The following is a 15,913-nucleotide window of genomic DNA, read 5'->3' as shown; positions in this document are numbered from 1 at the left end:
AATTATAAAGGTAAAATACAATTTTACCCTTTTCTTTAAAACTAGATCTCAGCCCCTCTCTCACTCCTCTTCCTTATTCACTCCATTAATGACAACGCCCTCTCTCTCATCTTCCTTCTTTGCTCCATCGACGATGCGACGATGCCCTCTCTCTCTGCTCCTCCTTCTTTGCTCAATCAACTACGACGACGCCCGCTCTCTCTCCTCTTCCTTATTTGCTCCATCGACGATGACACCCTCTCTCTCATCTTCCTTCTTCTCACACAAAGCCCTGTTTTTCATCTGGTGAGGTATGTGTTTTCTAGATTAGATTCTTATTTCAATTTTTTAGTTATGTTTTGGTTTGAGAAGTTGATTTTGAAGTATTTGATGTAGATTTTGTTCTCATTTTGCCTTTTGTGATATAAGATTTGAGTTTGGAGGTGCTTTTTTGTTAGTGATTAACAATTGTTTTGTTATCTGGGCTGACTATGGTTTCATTATATTTGGATGATCAGCTACACTTATAATTTTGTAGCCTGTAAATTTGTTATTAGATCGACATGGAGGTTTTGTGAAAGAGCTTGATAATAAGAAAGAAACAAAAACTGATTTGGGTTTGGTGGAGTGTAAATGAAGCAACACTATGTCATATATTCTATATATTTTGTTTTAATTTCCTTACTTGGATAAATTTTGCTTAGTTTGGCACCCAATCAATTTCATTGTGGAAGAAACCAAACAAACAAGAACAAGGATTGAAAGAGGATTTGGATGAATGAATGGTATTGGCATCACCAGATTTTTGTGTTATTTCTACCAATTTATTAAATTTTATTTTGCAGTGGTTATGGTAGTGTCTTAATGTTTCCTTAAAAGTTTTGTTATAAAATAATAACTGCATTGTAGTTTTTGCTTTTTATTGGGGATTTTTTTTATTTTTTTATTTATAACTTTTTGGTGCAATTATCCTAAGGTAAGTCTTAAAAGTTAACATATCTTTGGTCTAAAAATGTCTGGATTTTTAGAAATTTTATTGTCTATGGCAGAATTATGATATTTTAATGGAATTGTGCTTCATCATTGACCTGATGCCTCTTATGTAGGCTATTTGCTTTTTTCTCTTCTCAGAATTGTATTATTCTTATTTATGAATGCTATTCTTAGTTAAAGAGATTGGAATCTTCAGGTGACGATGAAGCGGGATGTTTCTTCCTAGTCAAGTAATGAATGCTTCCCTTTTCAAAAGTTAAGGATGGATGGAGGGTCATAACAAGCACCTCATCTCAAGTGATCCTCCCTTTGACATCATTCCAAACTCATGATCTTTTTCTACATATATTACTTTATGCAGCCCTTTCTTTAAGTCTTTGTGTTTTCTTTAGCTTCATCCTTTTCTTCAGCAGTTTTCCCCTAAAAGGTTTGAACTTTGAATTCCATGTCTTTTTTTTTCTTTTCTAAATGTACTTATGATGTCGAGCTGTTTGGCATTTTCCATTATAATTTTCCATTAATTTCTTGCATACTGAAAGAGCTCTTTTCCTTTCCTGCACAGGAGAACCTGTCGATCAATGCCTAATTTTATTTTCCCACTAGTTATATTAATTTCACTTTAATTAGAAGATAGATTAATATAAAACAGAAATGGAAAAGCAGACCTGCAAATTTACTGAGAAAGACTGGTGAATTTCATGAAGCTTTCCCAAAACTTTATTCATTCAAAATCTCCTCATGGACTACGTAACTTAGGATCAGACTAGCCATGTTGATAAAAATGTTGGTCGCTGGTTTTAGATTTCAATTATATACTTGTTTATCTGCTGAATCTCTGACCTGTTTTCCAAGCTATTAATTCTGCAAAATTTTGTCTCTCTTTTGCCATACTTGAATTATATTTTGAAGTCCTTTCATGTTTAAGCAGAAAAACAACTTACCGCTTTGTACTTTCTTACATTATAAATGGCTGATAAAACTGTGAAGAATATTATAAGCTTGCAGGCCGTGGTGGACAAGGGGAGCAACAAAATTATCTTCGTAGAGTCTGATAAAGATTTTATTGATGTTCTCTTGAGTTTCTTGACAATACCAATGATAACAATTGTCAGGCATGACACTAAACATTCAGTATCACGTTGCATGAATAATTTGTCTGCCAGTGTTTGGGGACTTTTCCAAACTGAAGCATGTAAAGAGATGTTGCTATGTCCCCACAATGGGGTTGAATTAATCTCGTTGTGAAAACATCAAACTGAAAATTGACAATGATGAGCAGACAAGGTACTTTCTGTGTGATAGTTGGCAATGCCACTTCGAAAATAAGTCAAGAAGTCATTACAAAGGTGTTCTGTGTCAATGTGGAAGATGCTTGAATCTGAAGTGCTCACTTTCGGTTTCATCCTGTGCTGAGCAAGGTGGGGGCATCTTTGTAAAAGAATCAACTAGTTTCATAATTACTGATGATTTACATGTCCCTGTTATCGGTGGGAAGCAATCCTGTATTTACAAAGCTTGGAGCCATGAATATAGGAGTTCATGAGGTTGAATGCTGTTTGCCAATTGTTTTATTTTTCTTTTAATGCAACTGTAGTGTTTGTGGTTTTGACCTCATGGTCTGTTTTTCCATGTTTTGAACTTTCTTCTGCGCTCATTAGTATCAAAGAAACCTCTGTCTGAAACTCTACTGAAGCTTGATCATGTACCAATTCCAAATCCGAATACCATGCACAGTGGCTTCTGCTGCTGCCTGCTAGACCAAAATCCTTTAAACAATGGAAGCCAAAGACTTCCCTTTGCATTGATCAGATGCTCAGTCAATGATAAGTGTATGATTCAACCATAGGACCATGCAAGCAGATAATTTCAAATTAATGAGGTGTTCATGAAGACATCACAAGCTCTTGCCTTTGATGCCTCCTTTGGAGATTCCATTAACACCTCTTTAGCTGGAAGTTGAAGTCAGAATGCTATGCTTAATTTCAGAGATTGGAATCTGCAGGTTGTGGTGAAGCTGGAGATTTCTTCCTAGTCAAGTAATGAATGCTTCCCTTTTCAAAAGCAACGAATGGAGGGTCATAACATGCACCCCCACTCAAGTGATCCTCCCTGTAATATCTCTCCAGACTCATGATCCTTTCCTACTTATATTACTTTCTGCAAGCCTTTCGATTAAGTCTTTGTGTTTTCATTAGCTTCATTATTTAGTTCGGCAGTTTTACCCGAAAAGGTTTGAACTTCGAATTTCATGTGTATTTCTTTTTTTCTAAATGTACTTATGATGCTGAGCTGTTTGGACTAATTATATGCAAAAATATTGATATGGGATTTAATGGTTTACTCTTTGTGCCATTACTATTTCTAGACATCATATTCTTTTTTTTTCTTTCTTAAAGTTCCATCTTTCTCACAACTCATCCCAACTAGGAGTCACGATTAGGCATTCAATGTTGCATTCAGGTGTCTTAAAGGTGTGGGCTTTATTTGGAAAAGGACCATTTTCATATATATGCTTGTCTTTTTCTAATATATGTTCGAAAAATGTGTAGGTTGTAGGTGGGCGGCAGGCGTGGTCTAGAGCCTAGAGGAGTAATTGGGGCCTCGACACCCTTTAAAAAAAAAAAAAATTTATTTTGTATTATAAATTATAAATTTGTACCAAAATCATGCAAAATAATAAGATATATAAAAGAAAACTTTAATATTTTCCAACCTTGATATTATCTAACTTTTATTTTTGTATTTTCAGTAACCTTGATATTTAAAAAAAACTGCAAAAAATAAAATAAAAATAGGCCCATTTTAATACAATGTTTAAGGTAATTTTACAAAACCCAACCCGTCAGTTATATTAAAAATTAGGTCATATATCTCTTCTTCACAAGCGTCGCCTTCTCCTTCCTCTCTGTGTTTCGATTTCATCTCTCTGTCTCTCCATCTTTCTTCCCAACAAGCAGCGGCTCATGCGCGCTTCAACCGACCTTCGTCCGCTCCTCAACGGCAAAACGCCCACCCAGACCCGCCTAGACCCGCCTAGGCCGCCTAGGTGGGCGCCCAGGCTCCGCATAACTCCCTGGCGCCTACCCCTAATGATTAGGGTGAAATGACGGCGCCGCCTAACTCCCTGCGCGCCTCAACCGCCCTTTGTCCTCCTAAACCCGCGTAGACCCGCCTAGGCCGCCTAGGCGGGCGCCCAGGCACCGCCTAACTCCCTTGGGAATTGGTTGCATGGACAACATATATGGAAGTGTGGAGAGTTTTGACTCACAGCTTTTCCGAACTGAAGAATGTAGAGCCATGCTGTTACGTCCCCGCAATAGGACAGAATATCTCTTGGACAACCTCAAACTGAAATTTGATGATTGCGAACCCACGCGGTACTTTACGCGTTCTAATCCACATTGCAGAAATTTTCGGAGCAGTCTTGTTTTTAGTTATTACCAAACGGCTCGTTGTAATCGTTGTAAGCGTCTAATGGACACGGAGGCCACCCTTCCAGTGTCTGGTGCTGAAGATGGTGAGGTCTTTGTAAAAGGTCCAGCCAGATTTATAATTAGTGATGATTTACAAGTGATGCCCCCATTTACTTCTACAAGCTTTTCTTTAGTTAAGAACCTCGGATTCACGGGATGGAATAGCATTGAGGAGTTGACAGTCAATGTAGGAGTTGATGAGGTAAATGATCTGTTATACCGCCAAAGTTAATTTTCTAGTAAGAAATGAAATGCTAGTTTCTCATGATCTTTTCACTTTCTTCAGGTTTTGAAGTTGCTTACGTGCTCGTTAGTATCAAAGATGCCTTCCACTGAACTCTGCTGAAGCATGCACCCCTCCCAGAATTGAGCAATGAAAATTTTGATCAAGAAATATATGTTGAATCTCGAATGAGGAAGAAGAAAAGATTTCTATTAAGCTCATAGTTAGCAAATCTGGGAAGACGGTTTATTATGCAGAAGCAGGGGAGGAGTTTGTTAATTTACTCTTCAGTTTCTTGACTCTTCCACTCGAGTTTATTGTGAAACAGATGCAGTGCAGGATAACTCTATGAAAAGATGCATTGGTCAGTTGTACAAAAGTGTCCAGGATCTTGATGAGGAATGCTTGAAGTCAAATAACCATAAGAAAATGCTAGTGAGTCCCAAGCTTCTCCCTGGATTTGGCTATAAGAAAGAACCATCCTTTGGGAATAGAGGAAGCCTCGTATCGGCTGGCTGTTGATACCAGCCTTATCCACTCTAATAAACAAGTGGAATCAGTTGAATTCATAGACCCCAAATCCCACCCTAAACCCTAACAAAGACGATAACGCTCTTAGAGTTTTGAAAGGACCAGCGATGTTCATGATAACCGACATTCTCAACGTAAGTCCGATCTCTGCAATTCTTGGCCTGTCAATTTTATTCGAATTGAACGTACCTGTCACTGACATTGAGGTACAAGTTGCTCAAGTGGGCAAGAAGGAGGTGAGTTATATATATCGTTTATGTTTATCATTCGTAATTTATCTTAAACTACTCTAGTTAAATCCTTAGCTGTGAGTTTCTATTTTGTTTGAAATTTTAGGCAGTTGGTTTATGATGAATTTTCAATAAAATGTTGCTGCTTGACCACGGTTGTTATTCAACATGGTTAAAGCCCAAGTAGCTAGCATGTGTTGAAAGTGGTTGATCTATTTGTGACAGTTATATAATCTCTTTCATATGTGTTGATCAATCTTGTTTCTTACTGCAGGCACTCCGTCTTTTGGTGGCTTCTTTTGTTTGACTCTGCTCTAACCAGTGTCTTCCTTAGGAAGCCAAATCGAAGATTTGGATGCCTTAGTTTTCTAATATAAGAAGAGGATGTATTTTGTGTTGCAGATTAATTAATTTTCTACTTTATGTATTGTTCTCTGCACTATTGTATGTTTTGTGTTATACAACTTGAAACGCTTATGATTCCATGATTCCTGATTTCCTGGTGTTATGCAATTTTAATGTCTGATGGTTAACGTTTTGTTTCGATTTTTTCAGTAAACTTGTCTACGTTGATGATACTTTTTATTAGTTTTAAACAACTTCCACGTTTACTGTATCTCAAGAATGTCTAAAAAATGTGGAAAAGGAAGAACCGGTAGCAAACGGTATTTGAAAAGCTTTCCTTTACACAGTTGAAGAAAGGATGTCTGAATCAATATAAAAGAAACGTCCTAAAAATGGAAGTCAATTGATTTAGGTAATGATGCTCGATAAGCTTCTCAAAATTTTGAGTGGCATACTTACTGCCCTTTTTTCTGCAGTTATGTCTGCATATTTGGTAATAGAGACATTTAACGGAGCTCTCCCAGGTTGTCGGTTTAACAATTAACAAGAAACGTCCTAAAAATGGCTGTTGCCAAACCCAAAAATTCCTACCCAGAAATTCTGAACTCATTGCCGCCTCTGCCATTCTTTTTTTTCTTTCCTCTCTCCTTCTTGGGCTGGAGGAGAGTGGCATTATTTTTGGAACTCATTGATGGGGACCTGGAGTTGTTGTTTTGTTGGTCGATGCTCGCTTTAGAATCCTCAGAGACTCTTTTCTGGTCACCAATTGGAGGCTTCAGAAATAGGTGGCCGGTAGACATTTTCACCTTGGATTGGATACATTTTGTTAACTTCTGAGTCCTTTATAGAAAAATAATGGAATGGATGGGTCCTTGTGTGGAATTATTGTCTGCATATGCATGATGACTTTTTTAAAAGGGAGCTTTAGTAATATAACCAAAATAGGAGGTTGTTGGTATATGAATGTCAAGTTTAATCAAACTGTACGCGGCTGCTTTGACCACACAATGCATGGATTAATCACAAAATTATGTTGAATGTTCTTGCTAAGTTTTACTTAAAGGCAAAATGGTGTGCTAAAAGGGCTTAGGTTCGAACTTTCATGACATCATAATTGTGTGTGTGTTAGAAATTCTCTTCCCCTATAATTTAGACTATCAATTATACTTTTTTTTTTTTAAAAAAAAGGGAAGATGGTGCTTTATTTTTATTTTATGTAAAAATTGACTGAATATTAAAGAGATTTAATTACAGAAGCAATGTGCAAGTTCTCCACTAAACCGAGGAGTAGGGCCTTTTTAATCATTGCTTTCCACCACATCTTGGTTCCATTTATGGTTTGTGTCATTTGTACTCTTGATTTCCACTGCATCTCGACTCCATTTACGGTTTGTGCCCTTTGTACTCTTGATTTTTATAGATCTAATAAAATTCTATCGTATTTTAATAAATAAATAAAAACTCTCCCAAATGCTTAACAGATTCTTAATACTCTCAATATTTTCAAAAATATATGAGTGCTAAATACATAAAATACATTTTTGTAGTTGGGTTCGCTTTTTAGATTTTGCATGCAATTATATCTTATATAATTTCTTAACTTCATATTGCAATCGGTAGGCCTGGAAATAAAGCCTAGGCCCGATGGGCTAGCCCGAACCCGGCCCGATTTTTTGATGTGTGGGCTTACCCGGTCCGAAGTAATGGACGGGCTTAGCCCGGCCCGAAGGCTTAAATGTAGGGCTTGGGCTTCATTTCTAAGCCCTTTAAAAGCCCGGCCCGGCCCGATTATAATTAATTAATTAATTTAATTATAATTATATTATATGATAGTATATTTTTATATTTCTATCCGCTAGACAAGTTTGTTTTGAACAACTTTTTTGTTTTTGGTGAGAAGTTTGGAACAACATTGTCTGCCAACTTGTCTTAAAAGTACCAACTTTGTTTTGAACAAAAGTTGGTAAAGCAACTTTTCTTTGTTGAAAGTCGGAAGTTGAAAGAAATAAAGGCATCCAATCCAAGGCAGACAACGGGTAGTGGGAGGCCATAAAGAAGTGGAAATGAGTTGAATAAAGCATAAAATAATGGCCCATTTCATAGGGCTAAATAGGCCCGATCATAAGCCCGAAAATGTTAGGCCCATGGGTAGGGCCTGGGCTTTGTATATTTGACATAGGGCTGGCCCGGCCCGGCCCGATCACTCCTTAGGGCTGAAAAAGCCCGTTACTAATTAGGGCTTGGGCTCACACCTCTTAGGGCCGGGCTGGCCCGGCCCGGCCCATTTTCCAGGCCTAGCAATCGGGTCCAAATCATCATTCCGTTTGTTTTTGTTAATTAACAGAGTGATCACTTGCAATGCCATAGTTCAAACATGATTCTCTTTTGGTCCTTATAATTTCAATTTCAGCAGACAGACCCCTGTTACTTATTAATATTTAATTTTCTTTATTCATGCAGAAAATAAACATCAAAATCAAAACCAAGAATTTTAAAAATTGATTAAAAAAAGAAAATTAAATATTAATTGTCCAACGTACCACCCCTGATTAAGAAATTCCCCTATAACTTAAACAGCTATATTTCCCGAGTTACTCATCTCTGCAATTATACCATTCAGATACCCTTCATGATATTTATTAGTATCTCCTTGTAGTAATTAAACACTCTGCGAGAATGATAAGATGATGATGATTTTGACTGGATTTTCTCGGAGTTCTCCGAACAAGGCAAGTTTGCAGTTGCAGAGCCTCCTTCTTCATCAGACACCTGCGGTGATGGCATAGCAATTGACAAAACTGCCCGTGTTTTCATGCTTGAGATCTCTTGCAATGTGTAGACTAGATAGATTAATGAAGGGACGTTCGGGAAAAGAGGCGATCAAAAGGCTAATTGTATTAGTATTGTTTCTGTAGACTACCTTAGGAGGTTGTTGATATATGAATGTCGTTCATTTGTGTTTTATAGTGAGATGAAAATGGGACATTGATTATTGATTAACTTGCACAGCACGGAATCGAAATGTCAAGTTGCAATGAATGTTCCATTCCATATACATATGGAAAGCTAATTGGCTGCGTCAAAGCTGAAGTTTGACTAATTCTAACATAAACGTCTTCTGTTTGCCTTTGAAATCCTGATAAATTCAACAACATGTGAATTTCCAAGAAGCTAGGCTGATGTTGTGGACATATATGTTGGCGTGAGCCATAAGGGATCCCGTGATTCCTGATTTCCTTTCGCTCAATTTGTTCACTTGCTTAATCAGTGATCTTTTTAGGAGTAAAATATAAAATTGGAAATTGTTTGGATCTCTTGCCCTTGGTTTATTTATATATATTTTTTTATCTTTTAATCTCATTTTCAGTAGGAAGCTCTTGACGAAACTTGCATCGATCAGTCAAATGAATGAAACTAGAAAATAAGGAATCAGTACCTTTTTTTTTTATGCGGAAAGAGGAAAATTACAAGCAAAAACCACGATGTCACGCAGTGAAGGAATCAGTACTTTATCGCTAATTAGGAATGGCAATAACAACGCCTTTTAATAATTTATTTTTAATAAATAGAAAAGAGAGTCCATATAATAAAATAACATAATCTCACCAAATTACGAAAGATTTTTAATATTGCATAAATTAAAAACAGACTACACAACCTCAGTTCACTGCTTCTTCGTCTTCTTCGCTGCTGGACGCCGAGTCGGTTTCTTCACTGGACTCAACTTGTTTTTCTTTGCCATGGCTTTTTTTATACGTGTAGCTGTTACCAAACCCAAAAATTCCTACCCTGTCCGATTTACTCCCCTTTATTGTATTCTTAGCAATTCTGAACTCATTGCCGCCTCTGCCATTCGTTTTTTTTCTTTCCTCTCTCCTTCTTGGGCTGGAGGAGAGTGGCACTATTTTTGGAACTCACTGATGGGGACCTGGAGTTGTTGCTGTTTTCTTGGTCGATGCTCGCTTTAGAATCCTCAGAGACTCTTTTCTGGTCACCAATTGGAGGCTTCAGAAATAGGTGGCCGGTAGACATTTTCACCTTGGATTGGCCATACAGTTTATTAACTTCTGAGTCCTTTATAGAAAAATAATGGAATGGATGGGTCCTTGTGTGGAATTATTGTCTGCATATGCATGATGACTTTTTTAAAAGGGAGCTTTAGTAATATAACCAAAATAGGAGGTTGTTGGTATATAGTGAGATGAAAATGGGACATTGATTATTGTTTAACATGCAGGCACGGAATTGAAATGTCAAGTTTAATCAAACTGTACGCGGCTGCTTTGACCACACAACGTATGGATTAATCACAAAATTATGTTGAATGTTCTTGCTGAGTTTTACTTAAAGGAAAAATGGTGTGCCAACGAGGTCTAACTGAGTGGAAAAGGGCTCAAGTTCGAACTTTCATGACATCATAATTGTGTGTGTATGAGAAATTCCTCTCTCCTATAATTTAGACTATCAATTATACTCTTTTTTTTTTATATAAAAAACGTAAGATGGTGCTTTATTTTAATTTTATGTAAAAATTGACTGAATATTAAAGATATTTAATTAAAGAAGCAATGTGCAAGTTCACTAAACCGAGGAGTTGGGCCTTTTTAATCATTGCTTTCTTGATAGAAAACAATATTGAACTCTCCTAGTAAAATTTCTTATTTTTTATTTTTATTTTAAGATTAATTATGAGGTTTCTAGTGTTTCGGAAAAATTATAATTTAATTATAAATGAAAAAGAATTGAATGTTCCATTCCATATATATATCGATAAATATTATTCCATGATAGAAAAGGGTTCAGATTTTTGAGGAGAAAATGGGTGGTGTGACGTTGGCGATGAAGACAAAGACGACGAAGAAAGTTTCTTTCTTTTTCCATTGGACAGTGAAGAAAATGGTTAGTGTGGGTTTTTCTTCTTATTTTTAATTGATTTTTATATAAATATTTTATTACACCTAAATATAAAAAAACCAAATTGTGGAACCCATAAATGCCACATAGGCAACTAACGGAGAGATCTGATGGAAACCCTAACGATGGAACCACATTGTAACAAATTTAAAAGATCGGGGTATGTAATTGTAAAAATTAAGAAGATAGGGACTAACATGTCTTAAGGGTGTAACCACGAGGTACTAAATTGTAATTAACCCTTAAATTTATCAAATTTAAAAATAATTGGATGTGAATTGATGAAATTGAAACTTGGGGGCCTATATTAAAAATGACCCCAAACATTCAAGGGTCATTTGACGTTAGCCCTAACATTTATAGTAATTTTTTTGATGTGATAGTCATCATCAGGATCGATTTTTTATTTTTTTGACCAATGAAAAAAAAAAAGTAAATTAAAAAAAATGAAAAGATCAAATATTTTTATTTTAAAAAGAGCCCAAGAAGAAACACCACAATGAAATCAGGCCCATAATGTTTTCATCATAAAAAAAAAAAAATAGGAAAAAAAGAAGAAGGAAGAACTCTAAACCCAAATTCCCATTTTCGCCCCCTAACATAAAATGGAGAGTTTTAACTTGAATAAAATGGTAGAAATGGTATAATTGGACATAAATACACTGACGGTGTAAATATAATTGACAGAATTCTTTATTGTTCTTAAATTGCTACAATCATGAAACTACAATGGTAAAAGTGATGAATTAAGACTATAGGGACCAAAAATGAAAATGAGACAAACTATAAGGACCAAAAGTGACATTTGGCCTCCAATTAATGTGTTACCATCTGTAACTCATGCTAGTTTTTTTAGCTAGGGACCATATGCATAATTGCCAACGTGTGGTTCCCCTGTTTCCACTCCAGATATTTTTCAAACATCCTTTCGATTCTTGGTCGCTATAATTGCCAACGTTCTTCACTCATGGAGCTTCTTTTGATCATGATTTTGATCACAAGCGAGAGAGATATAAAACAACCAATATATATGATCACAAGCGAGATAGATAAGAGTTACTGGGGAAGTAAGAGACTACTAATGGAGCTTCTGATGAAGACTTTGATTTGCATTTGGATTCCTTTGACGCTTTCACTCCAGAAGAGCCTCCAGCATCATCGGAAACCCGTTGTGATGACAACGACGGCATGAAGCAATTCGAAAAAGCTGAGAAGAAAGCCATTAATTAGTGTTGATAAAATGTACTCTCTGTTGTAACTTGTATGGCTAAAAGGAATTCCTGAGGTGGTTTTTTAGCTGAGGAAAAGTAGCTGAGATTTGTGGAGGGCCAAGGACTAAGAATGAGAGAACTGTTTGATGAGGATCAAGTCAACACGGTATTTTTATAGTGGGATTTTTTGTTAACTACATCGAACTTGGAGGACAAGCAATCAAGCAAGTCATCAGATTGTTCTGTCCATTTTCTTGGTATCGTGGCTGCTTTGACTCCTCTGTATACGACCAAAAACATTGTAACTTTCATCATGCCACGTTTTGTTTCCATAAAGCAAAGAATACCCAGCTGATCAAAAAAAACTGCAGCCATCAGCGAACGCGTATATATATTGACTTCTACAACAAACATGGGCGGCATGGTTTCGTCTTTAGTGCTCTCTCCTATTCATTTAATAAATAAAAAAATAGTAATAAACTGATTAAAACTGTAAGGTAACGGAGAGAGGGTGACAGGGCGAGAAAGCTTGCAAATCTCGGAAGACAAATACACTGTACATGCTGCACTAATTAATCACTAATGTCTAAAGTCTTTGGTCGGTCGTCCTCTAATTCCCTTCTCTCCTCCCCAACTCTTCTCTGGTTGTTTATTTTATTTTATTTTTCTTAACAGGTCAATCATTTGTTATTTTAATGGGTTATGTCATGTCAACCCATTAAAAAAGCAAATTAACACACGAACACGGCCCGTTTGCCAGGATACCGACTACAAGAGCGAGAGAGAGAGAGAGAGAGAGCAAAGAAGACACACGTGTATGTAGTATTTTGTGTAACCACCCAATTATATTGCTTTTCATTAACTTCTTTAATAAGGTTGACAAGCAGTTTATGACATAAACTATATAACTACTCCAATTAACTAATCAAATTTTCATTTAGGCTAATTTGAGGAAGACATTCACTACCAAAACGAAAAAATTGGCAACAGTCACTATTATTTGGTGACTAACGCTGGGTTGGTGACTAACAATAGGTTGGTGACTAAAGTCTTTATTCATCCCAGCATTAGTCACCAAATATCACCAAATAATGATGACTGTTGCCACTTTTTTTGTTAGTGATTTTTGGTATGAAATAATGTAAAATTGCTTCTCAACCTTATTGAAAAAAAGATACGAACTTGCCCCAATTTACAACCAAAAACCAAAAAATAAAAATAAAAATTTGTCTATCAAGTATATAAACAATATAATTGTTATGAAAAATATTTTGGCTTCCTGAAAATTAGGGACTGAAAAACATGACAATGGGGCTAATCGGGGATGGGTATGTCCTTCCCATCCCCATCCCCGTTTACTTTTTTTTCCCCATCCTGGCCTTCATACCCATAATACAAATTGGGGATTCTCCATTCGTAGGGGAACAACTTCTCCGCCCTACCCCAATATGGGGAATATATTTTTTGGTGGGAGTCGTGAGACACACCTAGAAGCCACTTAACAATATATCCATATGAAAAAATAAATATACATATACTATTCTAAACGAGGTAGGTTTGGATTGGATACTCTAATTCTACCAATTGAATCTTTATTTCAATTAGTTGTTCAGTTGAATTTTTTTTTTTTTTTGAAACAATTATAGTACTAGTTCAAAATCAACGGACATGTCTTTGATTGGTCTTGTGGTGAAGATACTAAGCTTTTTTTTTGTCTCTGATGACTGGAGTTGGTTTTTCGCATATCCATTGAGGGGTGGCTCATAATAAACTTGTGAAATACACTCTTTGGGCCCATTTGATAATCATTTCAATTTTAGTTTTTAGTTTTTAGTTTCCATTTTTCAATTTTTTGCTAGAGTATAGAAGAAAAAGAGGGAGAATGGAACTGAAAATGTGAGTAGAGATAGGATTGAGAGGGAATGATGGGAAGGAGGAGTAATAAAAGTGAAAAAAAAAACTAAAAATAGAAATCTATTTGAAATTGTTTTCACTTTCAAGTTTTTGTTTTCACTTTTGTTACTCCTCCCTTCTATCCTCCCCTCTCATCCTCTCTCTCAATCTCATTCTCACCCCCATTCTCACTCTTATTTTCCTCTATACTCTAGCACAAAAAATTAAAACTAAAAACTAAAAATGAAATGATTATCCAACAGGCCCTTAACTAACATTGGCAATTTTAGGTCATGTTTGAGGATGAGGACTGTAAACCTTAGTTTCCTTTTGTATTAGTTTTTTCCTCTCAATAATATATTGACGTCTTTTTTAAAAAATAAATGAATAAATAAATAGTTGGAAGAGGTTTTAAGTTCAAATTTTTACTCTCAGTTGCTAAAACGAAGTACTGTGAGAGTCTATTTTCTTCATTATTGATTATAAAAATAAATAAATAAATGCTATTTTAAATGTAGTTATCTTGGTAAGATAGAAATATATATGTTCAATTGTAGTTGGCAACTTTACTTTTCCTTGCATATTAAAGAATTAACTTAAGATATTTACACTTACTTGCAGCACACTAAGGCTTACAAGTGTCTTTGTGACTAAGCAAACTTTACCTTGAGCTGTTGTAATTGTAGAAATAGATATCCATGAGCTGTTGTAATTGTAGAGATAGTTATCTATAGTTCAAGCAAGCCAACATGCAGCCAATGAAAGCTTAGGAGAGTTGCCGCCATCTCCTTAGTATAAATAGGGTCATAACTATTTGTTTTCAGACATAGTTGTGCTTGACAAAAGAAAAGAAATTGAAACGAAGAGAGTGAGATAGAAGAGAGGAAAGAAAACAAGAGAAAGCAAGTGGTGATCAAAATCTCAGGAGGAATTAGAGGTCATAGCTTGTGTGTTTTCTTAACTTGGAGTTAGCTTTGGAAACGAGGTAGGGGTTTCTTGGGGGCCTTTTACAGAGATTGTTTTAATTAAATTTTGTGAACAATATATTATGTGTGATATGATTATTTGATTAATATTCTTGTTACAATCGAATGTTTTCCTTGGAATGTTTATGTGTTCTTGATTGGTTGAACAATGTTGGTACATTGGTGATATTTTGAATAGTTACATTGTTGTGAGATACTTGGGGTATGTGAAAGACATAATTATATCATGTCATGGAAATTGGTTGGAGTTGTTGGATTGAGAAAATAATGGTGGAAAAGAGGGTAATGGATATAGTCTTTTGTGTAGTTGAATCTAACTCTTGGCAGGTACCAGGTCTCAGGGATCCCACAGTGCACATAGTCTTTATTAGGTGATTCGGGACTGGCGAAAGGGAGTTAGACAAGATGACTAACAAAAGGGGAATTATGGGATGATTGAAATGGGTGTTAGTTCATATAAATGGGCATTCGGGACCAAGTGGTATAAGCATGGTATGGGACATGCAGGTCTGCTTGTCCAGTTATATGAATTAACAGGATTAGATGAAGAGCATTCATTCATGCATTATTATTGTTAATGTGATATTTGGCTGTGTGATTGCTGATCGGTTCATAATTGTATATCATTTTGTACCCTTCTAGCTTATGATTTGGTTATGTTTTTGAGTTAAACTTGTGCTTTTAATCCTTTTTGTGTTTATCTTTCAGTTCATTGAGCTTTAGGTAATAATGAGGGCTTTGGATAATAAATGATGCAATCCATGCATGTTAGGGCCTAATTTGGATGAATGGATGAAGAGCTTAAAGACAAACTCAATTTTGGCTACAGTCCCCTGCCAGCTCAGTTTCGTAGGTCATATTGCAAGCTTTGTTTCAGCAACCTACATAGCTCGGATGAGGCCACATTCTTCATGAATGTTGTTCCAATGGGTGTATACTATAACATATACAAAATTCAGCCCCATTGGATAAATATGGAGTCTGTTACCTAGCAAACACAGAACCATGCTCAGGATGGATCTTATCAGCGCGGAAAATGAGTTAGCAATTTGTTTCGGCCTTAACTTCTTCCTCCGACCTTGGATTGGCCCAAATAACATATGGCTGGAAAGAAGACATTCTGAACTTCAATTTA

At 36.0% G+C, this 15,913-nt stretch overlaps 2 pseudogenes across 1 annotated transcript; both read left to right on the top strand.

Moving 5' to 3' along the window:
- The first annotated feature begins 59 nt into the window (after positions 1-59).
- LOC110746246 (uncharacterized) lies at positions 60-2,581 on the top strand (annotated as a pseudogene). Its single transcript, XR_002524947.2, has 2 exons — positions 60-290; positions 1,169-2,581. The product of XR_002524947.2 is annotated as an uncharacterized LOC110746246 (transcript).
- A 1,081-nt stretch (positions 2,582-3,662) lies between these two features.
- LOC148296194 (uncharacterized) lies at positions 3,663-5,905 on the top strand (annotated as a pseudogene).
- Positions 5,906-15,913: the final 10,008 nt, after the last annotated feature.

The sequence above is a fragment of the Prunus avium genome, chromosome 2 (genome assembly GCF_965620075.1).
Source record: "Prunus avium chromosome 2, drPruAviu1.hap1.1, whole genome shotgun sequence".
NCBI lineage: Eukaryota > Viridiplantae > Streptophyta > Magnoliopsida > Rosales > Rosaceae > Prunus > Prunus avium.
This window is presented reverse-complemented; position numbering and strand designations above follow the sequence as displayed.